General features: G+C 36.9%; 1 protein-coding gene, 1 long non-coding RNA gene and 1 pseudogene across 4 annotated transcripts in view; 1 reads left to right on the top strand and 2 right to left on the bottom strand.

Annotated features, from left to right (window-relative positions):
* The window catches only part of eef1da (eukaryotic translation elongation factor 1 delta a (guanine nucleotide exchange protein)), a 78,800-nt gene that overhangs the window by 58,823 nt on the left and 5,660 nt on the right, over positions 1–14,317 (bottom strand). The gene's annotated exons all lie outside the window — the stretch shown is intronic.
* Positions 859–2,294, top strand: LOC310717407. 2 transcript variants are annotated; one of them, XR_014530823.1, is made up of 4 exons: positions 859–1,043; positions 1,242–1,553; positions 1,619–1,927; positions 2,234–2,294. It is a non-coding gene; the product is annotated as an uncharacterized lncRNA (long non-coding RNA). The 2 variants fall into 2 exon arrangements; XR_014530824.1 differs by having other exon boundaries at positions 1,221–1,553.
* LOC310717087 (pituitary adenylate cyclase-activating polypeptide type I receptor-like) lies at positions 9,361–12,891 on the bottom strand (annotated as a pseudogene). Its single transcript has 8 exons — positions 12,550–12,891; positions 12,336–12,433; positions 12,085–12,217; positions 10,834–10,909; positions 10,639–10,700; positions 10,371–10,440; positions 10,168–10,259; positions 9,361–9,517 (listed from the first exon to the last, which is right to left on the bottom strand). The product of its transcript is annotated as a pituitary adenylate cyclase-activating polypeptide type I receptor-like (transcript).

The following is a 14,317-nucleotide window of genomic DNA, read 5'->3' as shown; positions in this document are numbered from 1 at the left end:
CATTGACTTTGGAAAATTAAGCCCTATTTAAAATAATTTAAGACTGAGAACAGCGAATTTAAGAGGCCTTTAGATTTTAACATTTTAAACCTTTTTAGACTTTTTAAAACCCTGCAGAAACCCTGCCTAATAAGAGCTGCTCTTCTTTCTTATTTTACATTTCGAGACCCTTCTAAGTCAGCATTTAGAGATTTAAGTCTTAAAACTGGAGCATCTGTCACCATCCCATCATTATTATAGGAAATATACGTAACATAAGTAATATTGGTGTACGTACTGCTGCTAAAGTGCTGATTCAGCATTCAGTTTTCAGAGAGAACCAAATAAATGTTAGGGTTCCCTCTGGTGGCAAAGATATAATAGTAGTAGTAATCATAATTATACAAATATTTATTAGTAATATTATTATTGTTGTTATTATTGTTGGTGTAATTATTATTATTATTATTATTATTATTATTATTATTATTATTATTATTATTACTACTACATTTATATGAGATATAATAGTATGAAATATAAAATCTGGCAAAAATTTACTAAGCTATCATTTTTTTCCCATTTATAAATAAAAATATAAATCATTAAAAAAATATGACCAGTAATTAGAAAGCATTTAAAATGCACATCTAAATAAGTAAAAACAGTCCTTCTTTTATGTCTAAGAGACTGAAAATATACAGACATATTTCGGTGTTCAGAGTACTAAAGAACTAGTAAAAACTCTACTGTATATACTACTAGTCTGAATTGCAAGACATTGAATGACGTTTGTTCCTGTTATAGCAGCTAAATAACTTGTTCCGTTGTCTTTTACACTTTTTTTTACTGGAATGAAAATATAAAAAACAGTCACTAACTTAAGACACACTGTGGTTTTAGACCATATAGTGTGAGTTGCAGGAAGAGGAACTGCTTGAGTTTCTACAGACACAGTAACAAGTTCACAGAGAAGCAGGACTCAAGAAAACCTCTCAATTCTTTTCAACATCAGAACAATTCTAACATGAGCTGCTTTTTCATTTATATTCTGATCATCTCAAGTAAGTACATTTCTCATGCACTCTTCTATCCTATTTTACATTTATATACAGAATAAACCATTTCTACATCAAAACCCTAAAGTACTGAAGTAATGTATCATGGATCAGTAATATCTTATATTATTAAATAGTTTTTTGTCACTGAGTAATAGTAGTGTTTTTCTGTTCTGATTGCAGATGTTGTCATTTTTCAGTCAGCATCCAGACAGTAAAGTCTTCCAACTGGAGCATCTGTTACCATCCCATGTCCTTATAATAGGAAATATATACATCATAAGAAATACTGGTGCTATGATGCTGCTGCAGCGTACAATTACTGCACAATTCAGGCGTATGCCAACGAGACACAGGGGAAAGTGACAGTAACTGATAATCCAGCTGAGAGTCTCTTTACTGTGACTATGAAAGATCTCCAGACAGGAAACACTGGATCATACTGGTGTGTTGTAGAGATAGAAGGAATATTCTGGTCAGATGTTACAGAACAACTTTATATCACAGTGAAAGCAGGTATTAAGTTACAATCTACAAATAATTAGTGAATTTTACATAATTAACTATATATTTGTGTTCAGCTCCTGATCTGTTTGTGAGGGAGAGCAGAGTGAGTGGTGATGAAGGAGGCAGCGTCACAGTTCAGTGTCTCTACAGCGCTGCGTATCAGAACACACAGAAGAAGTGGTGCAGATTCAGAGACAGAAGCTGCAACTCAGCGAAGGAGGACTGACACATCCCAGAATTCAGCAATACTCTTCGTGATGATGGGAAAAGGTCATTCAGTGTGCAGATGAGTGGACTGAAGAAGAGTGATGGTGGCTGGTACTGGTGCAGTGCAGGAGATCTGGAGGTTCCTGTTCACATCAGTGTCAATGATCCACCTCCAGGTATCATCACACACACTGATCCCTACTTTAACTAATGATTAGATAGATAGATAGATAGATAGATAGATAGATAGATAGATAGATAGATAGATAGATAGATAGATAGATAGATAAATAGATAGATAGATAGATAGATAGATAGATAGATAGATAGATAGATAGATAGATAGATAGATAGATAGATAGTTAGATGGATGAGCTTTTTAGTCTTCATGGCATTGAGGGTGAGGTTGTTGATGAAACACCACCTCTCTGTAGGCCGATTAATCAGATAAAAATCACACTAGTTATTTTTCTTTCTCTTAGTTGTGACTACAGTAGTGTCTACAACCACTCACCATGTCACTACGTAAGTAGAAAAGAAATCCATTTTATTTATACATTCTGTTTTCCACTGTATATTTACAGATTTTCTATGTTTATTAATTTATATAACGAAGAATGTGTGCTCAATGTGCAACACCCTGTTACTGAATCTTTGAATCAGTACACAAGGAATTATCTTATAGTATATATTTTACATGGACAAAAAAAGAGCTTACTGACTCATTTATTCCGACTACACCTCCTCAAGATCACCTGCTTCTTAATGAAATCAGGTGAAAGACTAGGAAGATTGTAATCACCAAGATCTTATGCATAGAGACAACTTAAAATCACCTCAGAAATTTTTTTTAGAAATGAGTCATGTGAACAATACAGCAAAAAGAGATTCTTGTATGAGTTATGGAGGGAAAAGGACTGTTTGTATGACGTTTCTATTATCAAGGCATTCATGAACAAGATCGTTTTTGTTTGCACAGTGTTGTGTATACACAGTGTATGTATATCATGTACTGTATATTAGAGCTTTAGCTGAGATTTCTATAAACATCAGCAGAACTGAACCCAGCAGGAATACCACAGCAAGCGTACAGCAACTTTATGTTAAGGTTTGTCCTTAAAAAAGTCCAACATGCCTTTACGTTTCTGTTTGACTATTTGTATAAAACATATATATATATATAAATATAAAAGAGTCGAAATTAAAACCTTTAAAAAAACATATTTTTACATCCTTTTTTCACTCAAAATATAAACTCCACTGAAAAAATATTTTTAATCACTAAACATTTGTTTTACTGGAATCAAGCACCAAAATCAACCATGGTGCACACATCCGGCAATTAAACATGTCCGTGTGGAAACACCATACACCATAATTACATTAAAACATTAATAATAATAATTTATTTAATGGTGCACTAATTCCTGTTCAAATTCTAATGGAAAGTTTCCAGTCTTAAATTCCTGAAATTTTAGTAGTTTATAGTATTATATTGTATTACATAGTAGAAGCAGCATATAGTAATAAATTAGTTTACATTTGCTAGATGTTTTAGCCATGTCATTTGTGTTTAGCTGCGTTTGGGCAGTTAAACACATGACTGGACATAACAGCTGAGCTTTTGCTTGCCCTGTGGGATCGCTATTAAATTTTTTATTTGTCCACCCCTTGTAATATTACGTATCAGAGATAAGACTGTCTGCAGTTTGGCCAGCTGTTGAACTGCTGCAAAAAGATCATCTCCAATTACGGCACAATGGACTGAAACCCTTGCAGTTGGGTCTGTCGTTATGATTGTCGATCCCCAGTTACCACGAGCCCTTTGGTTGATCGGGAGAGTGTCAAAGACATTTCCTGGAGCAGATGGACAAGTAAGGTCCGCTGTATGATACAGCTGCAAATAAGTATTTGAACACCTGAGAAAGTCAATGTTAATATTTGGTACAGTAGCCTTTGTTTGCAATTACAGAGGCCAAACGTTTCCTGTAGTTTTTCACCAGGTTTGCACACACTGCAGGAGGGATTTTGGCCCACTCCTCCACACAGATCTTCTCTAGATCAGTCAGGTTTCTGGCCTGTCGCTAAGAAACACAGAGTTTGAGCTCCCTCCAAAGATTATCTATTGGGTTTAGGTCTGGAGACTGGCTAGGCCATGCCAGAACCTTGATATGCTTCTTACAGAGCCACTCCTTGGTTATCCTGGCTGTGTGCTTCGGGTCATTGTCATGTTGAAAGACCCAACCTCGACCCATCTTCAATGCTCTAACTGAGGGAAGGAGGTTGTTCCCCAAAATCTCGCAATACATGGCCCCGGTCATCCTCTCCTTAATACAGTGCAGTAGCCCTGTCCCATGTGCAGAAAAACACCCCCAAAGCATGATGCTACCACCCCCATGCTTCACAGTAGGGATGGTGTTCTTGGGATGGTACTCATCAATCTTCTTCCTCCAAACACGTTTAGTGGAATTATGACCCAAAAGTTCTATTTTGGTCTCATCTGACCAAATGACTTTCTCCCATGACTCCTCTGGATCATCCAAATGGTCATTGGCAAACTTAAGACGTGCCTGGACATGTGCTGGTTTAAGCAGGGGAACCTTCCATGCCATGCATGATTTCAAACCATGACGTCTTAGTGTATTACCAACAGTAACCTTGAAAACGTTGGTCCCAGCTCTTTGTAGGTCATTGACCAGCTCCTCCCGTGTAGTTTTGGGCTGATTTCTTACCTTCCTTAGGATCATTGAGACCCCACGAGGTGAGATCTTGCATGGAGCCCCAGTCCGAGGGAGATTGACAGTCATGTTTAGCTTCTTCCATTTTCTAATGATTGCTCCAACAGTGAACCTTTTTTCACCAAGCTGCTTGGCAATTTCCCCGTAGCCCTTTCCAGCCTTGTGGAGGTGTACAATTTTGTTTCTAGTGTCTTTGGACAGCTCTTTGGTCTTGGCCATGTTAGTAGTTGGATTCTTACTGACTGTATGGGGTGGACAGGTGTCTTTATGCAGCTAACGACCTCAAACAGGTGCATCTAATTTAGGATAATAAATGTAGTGGAGGTGGACATTTTAAAGGCAGACTAACAGGTCTTTGAGGGTCAGAATTCTAGCTGATAGACAGGTGTTCAAATACTTATTTGCAGCTGTATCATACATATAAATAGTTAAAAAATCATACATTGTGATTTCTGGATTTTTTTTTTTTAGATTATGTCTCTCACAGTGGACATGCACCTATGATGACAATTTCAGAACCTCCATGATTTCTAAGTGGGAGAACTTGCAAAATAGCAGGGTGTTCAAATACTTATTTTCCTCACTGTATGACATCACAGTGCACCGTTCCCCCATCGAGAGTATAAAAGGCCAGAACACGGAGCAGCGGTATGCATTCTGCATAACGCAACCCATTGAACTACAGCTAGCAGAAGACAGCAAGAATCACCTCATATACAATCAATTCTATACCCAGTAAAGTAGAGTGTTCTGAATCCTGTATCGTGTTTTTACTGACACGCTGAGGTGAGTACAATCCCCTAATCAGCGCACACCAGATAGTGAGAATTGTTATATGGTCCTTCGAGCTAAAGTGGAAAGCTTCCTAACATTGGTTCTTCGAGCTGGATAGGAAACTTCCTAACATAACAAAATGATGACGTCATTGCAACGACATTTCAAATAGTAACGATTAAAAATGAAATTGTTGCTGCGGAGCGTTTTTAGACGAAAACGGCGCTTTTAAATGTATCTGGATTTGCCACCTCTGCTCAGTGGGAATAACTTGTATAGAAGACATTTAGCGGCAAGCAGTTATATTGGAAATTCATCATCCATCTCTCAACCTAGTGTGACCCAAGAGAGTGTGAGTAGTTAATGTGTTGGACCTAAGAGCTAATGGATAAATCCACTGGACAGATGTTCATTAGGTTCAAGCTGAACTCCTGATCGAGCCCTGACTTCAGGTTATCACAGTTAAAAGACACTTAAACCATATTTGCTATTACAACATTGAATATTGTTGAGGAGTGTTACTTTTTGTGATAATATGCTGTAAAAATTATCTATCCCTTGTGACCAAAAAATTGTAACGCTTAGGCTATGGCTACACTAATCCGGATAAATTTGAAAACGGTGTCTTCATCTAAAACACTTCGCTTTCACACTTTAATTTTGAGTCATTTCCCAACATAAAAGGGTTAAAGTGACTTTTAATTATGACAGGCTTGAGTCCTACCAGGAGTGGGGCTCGAATCCACGAGGATATTCATCCATTGGATCTTAAGTCCAACGCCTTAACCACTCGGCCATCCTGGTTGACACATGAACAGATGGACAGATGGATAGATAGATTTATGATGTTCTATATAACAACTATAATACTGTATATTCAAGTGCTGCTTCCCAGTGTTTCAATTCCATACAAGTGCCCATTGTTCCCAGGAATAACTGCAGATTTACCATGACCCTGCCCCTGATCAATAAATTCCCACTGTGTATCAGGTTTCGGCATTTTATTTGAAGTGCATGATTTTCTTGTAAAGAGTTTCAAACCCACTGACTCCTGATCGAACTCTGACTTCAGGTTATTATAGTTTAAAGACACTTGAACCATATCCGCTATTACAACATTGTAAATCAGTAAGGATTGTTACTTTGTGTCGTATTATGCCGTAAATATTATCTGGCCTTAGTGACCAAACTAAATTGTAACTCTCAGGCTATGTCTACACTAATCCGGATAAATTTGAAAACGGGGTCTTCATCTAACACTTCGCTTTCCCACTTTAGTTTTGAATAATTTTCCAAAATTTGCTCATCCACTCTGAAACGTCTGAAAACGCTCACGCCTCTGTACTGCGCATGGGCAAATCGTGAGAAGCTTCAACCTGCTGCTTTTCTGCCTGCCGTTTTCAATTTGATCCACTTTAGAGACCATTTTTAAAAGGCTACGTTTTCATTGACTAACAACTCCATCTCAGTGTGGACGGAAGGCAAAAACGGAGAGAAAATTATGCGTTTTCAAATGAAAATGCATCAGTGTGGACTTTGCCTTGGATATTTATAGTTTATTAGGGAATGATTTTGAATTAATAGCATTTACAGTACAGGCTTAAAAAAACATTGTCTTTTTTGGGTTAGCTAAAAGTTACTTATTTATATTTTTTACTCAGTAACAGATATGATTTAAAATGTAGTTAAGTACAATACTTTAATCAAAACACACTCAATTAAAAGTCAAATTACAGATTTTAAAAACTAATTTAAAAAGTTGAAGTACACAAAACAAATAAAGTTAAGTTAACAGGAGTAAATGTAATTCATTACTTTCCACCTTTGCATTTAAGTTACTGTAACCTGGAAGCTAAGATGGGCCCCATAACAATCACTATGTCTTGGTAATAAGGACAATACTGTAGATTGGGGATTGTATGGAATTAAGCTAAAAACAAGCTAAAATCCCTGACCACAATTTCACTGCTAGCAAGTAACAAGACACTGGTGTTTGTGTTGGTGTTTAGAAATGGCGCACGCAGGGTTTCTGGAACAGGACCAGTATAACTGTGCGATCTGTCAGGAGGAGCTGAAGGAGGTGACGTTCCCTTGTGGCCACAACTTCTGCAAAGCCTGCATTAACGGCTATTGGGACCTGGGTGTTTATGTCTGCCCTCAGTGCAGTCAGAGCTTCACTACGAGGCTCGACCTCCGCACGAACACGGTGCTGGTCGACATGATCCAAACAGCTTCTGCGCAGAGAGCCGAGGTAAATTAATTGTACAGGATTCTCATTCCACCTGTGCAGAAAGTAAACAATTCGTGGAGAGCAGTGAAATGAGGCAGCTGTGGATTTCAATTCTACACCCTGTATTGTCTTTTCACTGCTCAATCCCAGATAGCAAATTTTTTCTGGGCCAGAAAGGGCTGGGTTCAGGCTGTTCTTTTGGCTCACATACCACCACAGCTTACGGTCCTTAATTGGCTCTAAAGCTGCATGCCTGAAGTAATCCAGACTTTAGCCAAAAGCAGACCATAACTCAGCCACAACCCATTCACACCTTCAGAAATCAAATTGACCATATTTACCCCAGAACCCACCCACAACTTATACAGAAGCCCACCAAAAAAAGCCATAACTGTACCAAAATGATTTAACTATGTAAAATGTGTATATTCAAAAAGCATTAAAAAAAAAAAAAAAAACATGGTAATAAAAAAATTATACCAAAGCAATCAAATCAAAATACAAGAATAACACACAGCAAAGAAAAACTACATTATAAACAAAATTAAACCAATAGTGCAATTAAAAACAAAGGTAAAAGTGTTGTGCATAAATTAAAAGAAACCAAACAAAAGCTAGTTATGAAAGACAAAAAAGATTTTAATACCGTGAAAGGCAAATATGAAAAATGACAAAAGAAGTGTGAAAACAAAATTAAAAGTAAAGAAAACAATAGTGCAAATTTGAAACAAAATTAACTTGTGCATAAATGGTGTAAAATAACTCAAATGAATGCTGGTTAAAAAATAAATGTACAAAGTGTAAAGTAAATATGAATAAGACTTAAAACAACAGCAAATAAAATGGAAATTAAGCAACGCCAAATAGTCACACAAACAAACAAACCAACCAATAGTGCAATTTAAAACAAAATGTAAATGTTTTGTTTTAAAAATGTAAAACAAAATGCGATAAATGCCTGTAAAGACAATAGAGTTAGTGCTGCACGACACGTGACAGTTTGGGATCTCAGCAAGACGAGCAAGTGACAGTGATGGAGAAGTTTTTGAGAAGGGAAAATGCAAAAGCCGAACAGGGCCTTGGACAAAATTCTGACACAGATGAATGCCCTAGTATAAGGAACTCATTAAACTGAAACAAGATCGTGGTTTAAAGCTAAACTTTGCTGATCTTCCTTTGGACAGTTTTTGGTTATCTGTTGCCAATGAGTTCCCCATTCTGGCCAACAAAGCTATTTTGACATTGCTCCCGTTTTCAACCACATATCTATGTGAGCTGAGTTTCTCAAGCTTGACTGCGATAAAAACGAAAAACAGAGAGAGACTTAGAGCTGTTGAGGAAGAGCTTCGTGTGTGTCTTTCTACCATTCCTGCCAGGATATCCATTTTGTGTTAATCAAAACAGGCCCAGGTTTCACACTAAGTGAGTATAAATACATTTAGAAACTATATTATTAACTATATGTTTTTTTGTACTGTGTTAGTGTCATTTTGGTTGGTGATGTGCCCCAGAATTTTGTTAGTGTAAAAAATGTGCCGCGGATCAAAAAAGGTTGAAAATCACTGCTCTAGAGTTATGCGAGCAGATCAGAAGGTGAATATGACCTGGATTTGTTTGAAGAGACCATAAGGCAGAACAAGAAGAAGATAAAAAAAAATGTGTGTTGCTGATCTGTATTTATTTGTTTGTTTATTTATTTATTTTTAATCTAGAAGCCAAAAGCATAACGAAAACTGGCTGACATCTTCCTACCTTCCATATATAAATGAAAATACACATTATATACAACAATTTGTATTTTAATTATTAGGATTAAAGTTCTTGCGGGGATATCATGTTTTTTAATTTGTGTTTAAATGCTTAAAGTTTAAGGATAAAGGTTTCTCACACACACCTGGAAGGAACCCAGGCCAAGCTTAATGTAGAGTCGTGCTGTTTCTCCCGTGTTCTCTGGCAGGAATGTGAACACAGTGTAGTGCATTCCAAACAGTGGGATCAAGAACAATGTGGACTTAGCCAACCTCCTGTAAAAAAATCCCTCACTTGTGTTTAGCTCATGTGTACAGTTAACTTTAGCAGTGAGTGCGATTAGCATTTATCAATACAACTCAAAAATCTACTCAAAAAGTTCTGTTAGATTGCCTCATGCAGTTCTTTTAGCTAGCTTTAGCAGCCATTATTATTAGCATGTACTGACTTCATAAATTCACACAGAATGTCCTGTCAGATTAGCCCTTATAGTTCCATAACTAGCAGTATAAGTGAAAATTCCTACTAGAAAGTGCTGACAAATCAGCCTCTGTGACGACTCAGCTAGCGTTAGCAGTGAAGACTATCAATGTTCCTCAATGTATAATGACTTTAAAATCCCCTCAGAACAGCCTGTTAGGTTAGCTGATGTCTTCAATATATCAGAAAATTCTGTCGCGTTCACTCTGATCTTTTTAGCTATTCTGCTGGCAATACATATTAGGAAGGTCAAGGACAAGATGTTTATAAACATGCTAGAAATACGCCATGAAAATACTTTTAGAAATCGTGTCAGGTTCACTCGTGTTAGCAGGCTGGCTGAAAAGTACATGAGCTTATTGATGTCAGCCATTTCCTACTTCCTACTCACTGACACGCTATCAGTGATCTGCGATCTAAAGACAGACCCAATTATGCGACTCAGATGAAATGGCCGGTGTCATTGCCTCCAACACCGGCTGACTTGAGCTTTTCAACCAGGATCCGGATCACATTTAGGGAGATGATAATGTTGGCCTAACAAGCACAAAGTCTATATAAACCTCGGTGTCAGAGCATTAATGAAAGATCAGTTATTGGCAATAATTCACTGATATAAAGTACGTTACTTATTACGTCCTTACTCACAAACAGCGATGCTGTTATCGGACCTTTGATTATTCACCACACGCCTATGTTATCTGTGTCATCCCAGCAACTGTAAAAACCAGAAGGATTTTTTTTTACAATCACAAGCCTTGTTCAAGAGCCCAGTAGTTGCAGCCTGGTGGTTCTGGGATTTAAACTCATGACCTTCAGATCAAAAGTCCACCATTGTGCTACCACTATCCTAGAATGAATTAAAGCAATTAGACATGTGCTACGTGTGGTAAATGATTGGTCAAGGTTTAAGTACCCACTGTTGTCATAGAAAATTACGTGTCAACACCCAAACAACAAGGACAACCGATGGCACACCTGGTAATACAAGAGCATACTCGACTGTAGCTCTAATAATAAAGTTAGGTTTGAGCAGGTCAGATCAAACAGTATGGCTTTAACCAGGAACAGCAAGAGATATATCCAGAACTCATCGTATTCATGCACTGACCCCATCCAGTCAGAATGTACCACCAGAAGTACTTCCTCTGGAACTGGAAGAAAGCTACAGCGGATTTACACGTTACCTAAAAAAGAGGAAAAAATACAAGAACAAATCGAAATGCAGTAGCACTAAAAAAACAACCCACCTGGCACAATCACAAGACTTGTTTTGAAATATGTATCATTGCAGAAATTTAATTTATAAATGTGAATACATTTTTTAAAATATCTTTTTAAATTCAGAACAAAAGCCTGTTCCTGCACTCATGTTCATTTGACACAGATGTTGATTCACAGTTGGATTTGTGATAGCTCTAAACTAAATAATAAAATATTGTCTTTATAAGTAAAAAAATTGTAACTTGGAAATGTCTGTAGAGTAAAATAAACATTTTAGTGCTAAGAGATCATTTGACAACATTATTCGCAGACTTAATTCTTGCATATCTAATGCATTAAAATGCATCTTTGAAAAAGAATTTCAGTGCAGAAAATAATTTTAACATCTAGCTAGCTGTTAGTAAAACTAAATTTGGATGTTCACCAAACACATATAGTCGTGATGTAAGAGGTGGTATCAAAAAGCTTCAAATCTAATAGTGTAACCGATGCTATTCCTACCACGTCTGTGATTTCATCATGGACAGCAGGTTAGTACAAAGAGCACACGTTTAATTCTGCGTGAAAACTGGGCAAATCTGCCACAGAAACAAACGGCGATGCTGCAACGAGTAGTTTGGGGGGTTTTAAGTGACGCACGCTTCAAGAGCTAAAGATCACTTTAAGACGTCGAGAGATCAAGAAGACCTTTAAGCTCAACCCTTAAAAAATCTCAAAACCGTTTGGCAACTTGTGCGTGATATTCATCAGAGAACATCCAACCAACCCACATGATCTCACTTCTGCCTCCACCTTACTCGCCAAATTTGGCTTCTGCGGACTTCGCCCCTTTTCCCAAGATGAAGATCCGGTGCAAAGGTCACCTTTTGACACCAGTAAGGAGGTTTAGCATGAATCGCAGTAGGTGCTTGACATACTTCTATACTTCCAGGACACATTCAAGAAGTATTCTAAGAATTCCAGAACACTGGAGGCAGGAGCACTGTATTGCTGTGCAAGGGCACTATTTTGAAGGTGATAGTGTGTAAATGTACAGTAGATATATAAATGAGTTTTTTGTAAACAGAGCTAATCTCGAAAAATGTTGATACCACATATATGTAGGTATAATGTATGTGCTTTAATCCCTTTCCCTCACTGTAGACATAAAGCAGTGATCCAGAGACTCGTCCAAGAAAAGAACAGCATCTTTGATGAAGACCGCACTGGCCCGGAGAATGAAGGAAGAAAAAAGATTGATGTGTATGTAGTTCCTGGTGCAGTGGAACTTCCTGTGATCAGAAAATAGCACAGTCATTTTTTAGGGCATAATTTTAACAACCCGATAAAAATTTTATGAAGAGGAACATCTTGCTTCAATATATATATATAACACAAGGAGAAATTTGCCTGAAGAAAGTAAAGACCACGATAGCTGTTATGAGAGATATCAGGGATGTGGCATATCCTGCTGTGTACACCTGCTTAAATGTTGAGAAGTAGGTTGTCTGAAAAAAAAGAAAAGAAATTAAGGTCAAAGATTTAGGCCACGCTAATGTATCCTCTACTTATTTAGTTGCACTGACATAGGTAAGGACACTTCTCTGCTCTTAAACTCATGTACCTTAGATTCGGGATCTGCGTTATTTCCGAAGTCACAGGCTTTCTCGTAAGGTGGATATAGATCACTCCAGCCTGCTGCTGTGCAGTTCCTGTAGATGAAACCTGAAAAGTTCAACATATTAGACACACTTTGCAACCTTTCTGGCTGTGTCATTTGACAGGGGAATTAGCTTTGTTTTTAGAATTCCCTTACAGCATAATGCCATTACTAGATGTTTTGGACAGCACTAAATAATGACATAGCCTCAAACAAACTGAGAAGTTACCACAGGTGCCTCATGCTGAAGGGTACTTTTTTGTCTCCTTGCCCTGTTTAGCCTTATAGAGTTTTGTTGTGTCATCATAATCGTGATTTGAGGAAAGCACTAACAGAGGTTCATAGGGGCAGGTATTATGCTGCCCCATTGTCACTGTAACAAGCATTAAATATTGATTTGCATTAAGTGTTAGCTCAATTTAGTACAGTTTTAGAATTTAGTATAGATTCTTAGTATATAAATAGTAGATTATATCCAAATAATTTGACAAAATATATTATTATTTGTGCAAAAAAAAAAAGTATTATTCTCCTATGCAAACATTGAAAAAATAAGACAAATCTCTCTCTTTTTACAATGCTAAAAAATGTTTGGTGGGGGGCTAGATTGAGGATTTAAAATGTTTTTAATGTCGTTTTGTTGAATAATGTTTGAACAGTTGAAAAAGAAAAAAGTTTAAATCCACTCAAAAATAAGATGTTGTACTATATACTGAAACTGCCTATTATGGGACTAATAAAATAAAATAAAATAAAATAGTCATAAGTTACAGCTATGATTACAAGCTTTTTAATTTTGCATAATTTAAATAATATAAGACTATGTATTATGATCTTATTGGAGCTTAGCAGTGGTGGATGAGGAACACCATTCCTGTATTTGAGTAAAGGTGTATATCCTTTGCTTAAATATTGCTAAAGTACAAATAAAATAACTTTTTTTTACATTTCTACTCAAGCAATGGACAGAAGTACTCTCTTATGAATGGACTTAAGTATCGAAATAAAAAAAATACAATTTAATATTTGGTGGCATTGTTGAGAATCATCCATTCTCCTGTGCAAAAAAACTCCAGCAGCAATCAATATGGAGAAATGCAGGTGCTTTTCCCAGAAGCAATAAGTAGCAATTAAATGTATTATATCAGAAGACTCCAGATATTTGCTTGAGGAGACTTTCAGACAATAACTATCAGGATGGGGCCAGGCTCAAAAACATTTGGTTCATCTAAAACTCTGGGCAACAATCACCTCAGCCTAAATTATAGCAATTTCAAGACAATCAATGTCAAGGTCAGACCCCAAGCTTTTCCAGACACAAAGATCCTTTAAGCTATGTGAGCTATTTTAGCCCCAAACTCTTACATTAATAATACTGCTACTGTCTTAAGCCTTATGAGCTTTTGCATGTTAATCAGTTAGTTGCATCGAAAAACTGCAGTTCAGTTTGAAGAGCGACTGGATTCTGCAGGTCATTAACATGTTCTGATTGTGATAAATGATCAATTCTATTATCCAGCTATCTAGCAGTGAAATTGTGGTCAGGGATTTTAGCTTGTTTTTAGCTTAATTTCATACAATCCCCAATCTACAGTATTGTCCTTATTACCAAGACATAGTGATTGTTATGGGGCCCATCTTAGCTTCCAGGTTACAGTAACTTAAACGCAAAGGAGGAAAGTAATGAATTACATTTACTCCTGTTAATTTAACTTTCTTTTTTTGTGTACTT

Source organism: Silurus aristotelis (genome assembly GCF_946808225.1).
Source record: "Silurus aristotelis genome assembly, chromosome: 22".
Taxonomy (NCBI): domain Eukaryota; kingdom Metazoa; phylum Chordata; class Actinopteri; order Siluriformes; family Siluridae; genus Silurus; species Silurus aristotelis.
This window is presented reverse-complemented; position numbering and strand designations above follow the sequence as displayed.